The following is a 6103-nucleotide window of genomic DNA, read 5'->3' on the forward strand; positions in this document are numbered from 1 at the left end:
AGGAGAGCTGAATGGGAGACCCACCCCCAGGGACCTTGCCTACCAGCGTTCCTCTTAATTTCCCCCAACTCCAGTCTCAAGGCCCACACTTTTTCTGGCCTCTCAGTCGAAGAAGCCAGGACAAGGGGTCTGGGTTCTTAACCCAGCCTAGAGAAGGCAGGACATCGAAGAGGAGCAGCTCCCTCCATCCCCCAATCTAGCAGGCACTTCTCAGCCCCTTGGCCAAGGTCCTTTAGGAAGAGACAGAGAAGGTCAAGGCCCTTGGGGCTTCTCTGGGGCTCCCTTCCCTCCTCGCAGCTCCCAGGACCAGCACTGCAGATCCAGGAGCATAGAAGTGGTTAGAGCAGCTGTGTGTCCTTCCTGCCTTCCCAGCCTGGGTTCGGTGGGGAATCAGTGGATGGCCTTCTCTTCATCCTTCTCAGCACCCCTGGTGGACGAGTGTCCAGTGTCCAGTGAGGACAGGAGGGCTGTCTCCCACGGGGCGAGGCTGGGGGCTGAGACCCCAAGAGACTGCGGGCGGGTGCTTCTCTGAATCTGGCGTTCTGAACCCACCCAGGGATTAGGGTAAGGGACTCTCTGAGCCTCTGCTGCTTGGGATGGCCAGGGGTAGGATGGGAGTGATCCTCTGGGACCGTCATTCCCAAACACCCAGAGATGGGGGAAGCCAATGCAACTAAAAAGGGTGGCAGATTCAGGGCCATGTCCCTGCCAGGTGAGCCTGAGGGGAGAGGCCTCCGCCCTGGAATTTGGGAGCTGGAATACCAGGGTAGGAGCTCTCCAGTGCCATCGCTCCTCTGACGGGGCGAGGGCAGATCCTTGGTGCTGCTGCAAGCCAGGCTCTCGGAGCCCAGCGATGTCCAGTGACCACACACAAGACCCTAGGCCAAATATAGGACATCTTTATTGACCCCCAGCTGGGTGGCGCTTGCCCCTATGTATGAGTACCTCCCTGTGAGGGTCACTGCCTCCAAGGCACTGCCTCTCAGTTCCTACAGCCCGGTCATCTCTGGCATCAACCCCTCCCGGGGACGTGGTGGCAATGGTGGCGGGGGGAGCTTCTCTTGCTAGTGATGGTGGCCGCTGTCTCAGGGGGCCTGGGGCTAGGGCTGAGGCATGTCACCTCAGCTGAGATAGAAGAGCTGGATGAAGGTGTTGGCCAGGAAGAGAAGGACACCGCCACCACCGAAGCTGCTGAGTGCTGGGGTCGCACTCTTGGGTTTCCTGGTGGTCGTAGCGGTTGTTGTATTGCTTCCCAGGACATGAGTTTGTATCTGCAAGAGAAGTAAGGGCAAGCTCAGGGGCTTTCGAAGCTCACGTTATGTAGAGACCTAGTTCCCCCACTCTGATATGACAGATCTCCGTTCTCTGTCCCCCCCATGACCACAACTTCTACCACAAGGTCCTATGGGGACAGGACCTTCCTGCCTTGACAACAGGCAGTTTCAAAAGTGGTCCCTCTTCTGCTTCCCACGGAACCTTCCTTTCACCTCTGCCAAGCCACCAGCTCCTCCAACACGTAGGAGACAAGAAACCTGTGGTTTCAGCCCTTGACCTGACTAACTGGGCTAGGGTGCTTAGCCTCTCTGAGCCTGCTTCCTCGTTTCCTGAATGAGCCCATCACAGTCTTGAGGTCGTGTGAGACAGGGCTGGGGAGAAGACACCGGCAAAGTGTGGGCAGGCGAGGAGGTGGGGAGGGTGTGACCTCTTGCCCGAGGAAATTGCCAGATGGTGAGCAAACTGTTCTCAATGCTTGATGAGGCTACAAGTAAAGTTGCCCCTGATGGAGATGAAGCTGTTTTTGATGGTGATTAGGCTGTTCTTGATGCTTGATCGAGCTGTTCTTGATCTAGAACTTGATGCCTCTAGTCTCCTATGTGGACTAGCGCCATGAGGGCACATGGGATGTTGCCAGGGCTGCCTCCTGAAACAGCAGTTGACTTTGAGAATCCAGCTGTTTCTGGAGTGGGAGATTTCTGTCTTCTTTACATTCCCAGACACACAGGCTTTTCTCCCTGGTGTGTCCCCCGATATCCAGGAACAGCTCTGGCTCCACTTGAACCTATCCTGGCCCCTTCCCTACAGGGCCACTTCCCCCGCTTCCCCAGGGGTCAGTGCCATCCTCACTCCCAGCTGTCTCCCCGAGCCTCGTCTTTCCTATTCCATGTCAGCCCACGGTGTGCCTCGCTGTGCCCGGCACCCCGTCAGTACCCACCCCCAAGTAGTCTGTCCAGCCAAAAGGGCTGGAAGGCTGGGACCAGGGCCCCTGAGTCCTTGATTTACCTGCTGGACCTTGTGTTCCCTCTGGAAGGAGGCTGAGTGCCCAGGAGCCTGCATTTCCTCCCTCTCCTGCCAGGCAGGTCTGGGGAGTCGTGGGTGGTGGTGTCAGGGGGCTCCAAGGGGCTGTTCTTACCTGAATCATAACCAGGACACTGATGGTAAGTAGGAGGAAGAAGAAGCCCTTCATCTTTGGAGAATCTTGTGGCTGTCTTGGCAGCAGTCTTTTAGAGATGAGCTCAGGCTTGTCTGCAGGCCTCTTGGCTTGTCTACTTTTGAACCAGGAGGCAGAGGAGGCGGGGTAGAAGCAGGAAGAAGGAGGGCCCAGGCTGTGGGGTGGGGTGCTTCTACGTTTCTACAGGCCTCATGATTGAGGACAACAGGCCCTAGGTTCTAAGGCCCTCCGTAGATGGTAGGTTCTGGATAGGGACTGAGGCACGTGTCAAGATGGGAGGTAGGCAAACCAAGGGAGCATCTGTGGGACAGCAAACAGGGCCCTGGGCTTGGAGTCCAGAGTGGGAAATAACACTCAGGGAAATAACCACCTCTCAACCCGGAGACCTGGGCTAGCAACTGGCCTCTTTGAATCTTTAACACAAGAGCTGTCAGAGGACTAAAGGTAATAAAATTAGGAAGATTGGAGCAGGGGACAGGAGCTGAAAAGAAGGCTGAGATAGGCTTAGGTTTCAAGGTAAGGATCTAGCTGGGTTCACAGGTTCAGAACAAACATTTGGGGACCATGAAAACTTAGCGTTAATAGTTCTCTGTGAAATCAAAGGGGATCCGGAGACCTAACTTCTGGGTGAGCCCATTCGCTCCAGGTCTCATGTTTCACCTTTCCAGTGAGAAGACTGGAATGGATGATTATTTTAAGGCCTAGAATTTTGTGATTCAGATACAAAAATAGCAGATTTGTTGTTTGTAGACTTTAAAAATGAAACCGTTATTCGATCAGTGAAAACGGGTTTATTTGGGAATAGCAGAGACTTGCAATTCCGGACCAGCAAGGTACCCCAAAACCCAGAGGCTAGCCCAACAAAGGAGAGAAACCTCATTTAATGGAGAATTCTGGAGGAGGAAGTTGGGAGGAATTGTTTTGACCAGAAGTCTAACGGAGAGAAGGAGGCAAGTCCAGGTGGTGATGATTTCTCATTGGCTGCGCTGGTGGGGTGGTCCGCTACTTGCAGGAGTTGTAATGAACGGCTTTTCCTGTTGGGGTCTGTAACCGACAAATCTTTTTGTAATTGAGGTTGGGCGACATGGCCTGAGAGCTCCTCCTGGTGGCCTCTCTCTCCATTTTCGTGAGGTTTCCTTTTCTTTCCACATTTCCTCCTTTTCATCCAGATTTTTCTCCAAAGCTATCCCATATCAATAGTCCGGTTTTCCTAATTCAGTGGCCTTTTGTCCCATGGTGCCAGGAGGGGCCTTCCCTGAGTGTTATTTCCCAAATCAGGGTAATTGTGCCGATAGGAAATTCCCATTTGAGGAAGAAGGAGGGGAAGCAGAACTCTCAGGCACTTCCCGCTTACAGTTCCCATTAATCAGGATCGTAGTATCAGAGACCATCTCCTTGTTGGCACATCGTTTTAGAAAGGTCTGACAGGCAACAAGTACAGAATCAAAAGTAATATGACGATTCCAAAGATACAGTTTGTGGTTCCAAAACCAGGCTCTGAAAGCAGCCAACTGAAAATACTGGAACTTATGCCAGCATACGGGAGAAAAGTTCTCCCAGTGGAGGCAAACCCCCAGTGACCTATGCCTTCTGGACGTGCCTGTTTAACTCAGCGGTGAATGCAGAATAGTGAATACTGCAAGCGTTCTTTGAAAGAATTCACTGAGGACATTGGTGAAGATACAGTGCAGGTATGACCATGGAAGCAAGACTTTGGTGAAGTTTTTGCAAAATAGCAAAACTTCAAGTATGTTTTAAAACAGGTATTTTTTTTTCACAGACCTGTACCCCTGGGGATAAAAATACGTTATATGTTTATTAAAATAAATAAATAAATAAATAAATTAAAAAAAAACAGGTTTTTTAAAAAAATTGTATTTAAAAAAAATTTTATTTATTTATTTGACAGACAGAGATCACAAGTAGGCAGAGAGGCAGGCAGAGAGAAAGGAGGAAGCATGGGATTGGATCCCAGGACCCTGAGATCATGACCTGAGCTGAAAGCAGAGGTTTAACCCACTGAGCCACCCAGGCACCCGTTAAGAATGGTATTCTTAAAAGAATTCTTTGACATGAAATGTCAGTAAACCTGTAAATTCAGAAAATGTGAATGTGAAAAGAATTCAGAGTATTCTGAAGAGTATTCTGAAGAGTCTGAATAAGAATTCAGACTACTAGTTAGTAAGTTAGCAGTCCACATGAAAAAGAGAGACTTCGGTGAATCCTGAACCTTCTAACAGGCCTGGTGTGGACTTCTTGGGAACGTTGTCTGTTGGATGTGCTCTTCTCTGATTCTGGGAAATCTTGATTTTCAGGTCACCAGGTGGTGCTTTCCTTACTTGTGTCATGTGAATCCAAGATTCTAGGCCCAGGAATTTGGCTAGTGACCCCTGAGAGGGGCCTTTCTGGCAAGGTTGAAAAGTCTTTCTGGAGGTTTCATTTCTAGTGGACAAAATCTTCAGGTTGCAAGGAGTGGTGTTTAAGATCTTAATCTCCCAAGAGTGCAAGATGAAAAGATTGCTCTACCAATGCATGGTTATTTGTTTATTTATTTGTTTGTTTGTTTGTTTAGAGAAGATGGGGGGATGGACAGAGGGAATCTTAAGCAGGCCCAGTGGGGCTCAGTCTCACAACCCTGAGATCATGAACTGAACCAAAATCAAGAGCTGGATACTGACTGAGCCACCCAGGCACCCCACCATGGTTATTTTAAAAATTTAATGAAATTAATTTAATTTATATTCAATTAATTAACATATAGTAAATTATTAGTTTCAGAGGTAGAGTTCAGTGATTTATCAGTTGCATATAACACTAAGCACTCATTACATTTCAAGCTCTCCTTAATGTCCTTCACCAAGTTACCCTATCCTCCAAGCCCCCACTCCAGCAACCCTCAGTTTGTTTCCTATAAGAGTCTTTTATGATTTGTCTCCCTCTCGGATTTTGTCTTATTTTATTTTTCCCTCCCTTCCCGTATGATCCTCTGTTTTGTTTCTTAAATTCCACATATGAGTGAAATTGTATGATAATTGGCTTTCCCTGATCGACTTATTTCACTTAGCATAATGCCTTCTAGTTCTATCCACATTGTTGCAAATGGTAAGATTTCATTTTTTGATAGCAGAGTAATATTCCACTGCATGTATATATCACACCTTCTTTATCCATTCGTTTTGTTGATGGCCATCTGGGCTTTCCTTAGTTTAGTTTTTGTGAACATTATTGCTATGAACTTTGGGGTGCAAGTGTCCCTTTGGATCACTATTTTTATCTATTGGGTAAATACCCAGTCATACAATTCCTGGGTCATAGGGTAGCTCTATTTTCAACTTTTTGAGGAACCTCCATACTGTTTTCCAGAGTGGCTGCACCAGCTTGCGTTCCTACCAACAGTGTAGGAGGGTTCCCCCTTCTCTGCATCCTCACCAACATCTGTCATTTCCTGACTTGTTGGTTTTAGCCATTTTGACTGTTGTGAGGTGGTATCTCATTGTGGTTTTGATTTGTTTTTCTCTGATGCTGAGTGATGTTGAGCATTTTTTCATGTGTCTGTTGGCCATTTGTATGTTTTCTTTGGAGAAATGTCTGTTCATGTCTTCTGCTCATTTCTTGACTGGGTTTTTTTTTTTTTTTTCGAAGTATTGAGTTTGA

This window comes from Mustela erminea, chromosome 10 (assembly GCF_009829155.1).
Source record: "Mustela erminea isolate mMusErm1 chromosome 10, mMusErm1.Pri, whole genome shotgun sequence".
NCBI lineage: Eukaryota > Metazoa > Chordata > Mammalia > Carnivora > Mustelidae > Mustela > Mustela erminea.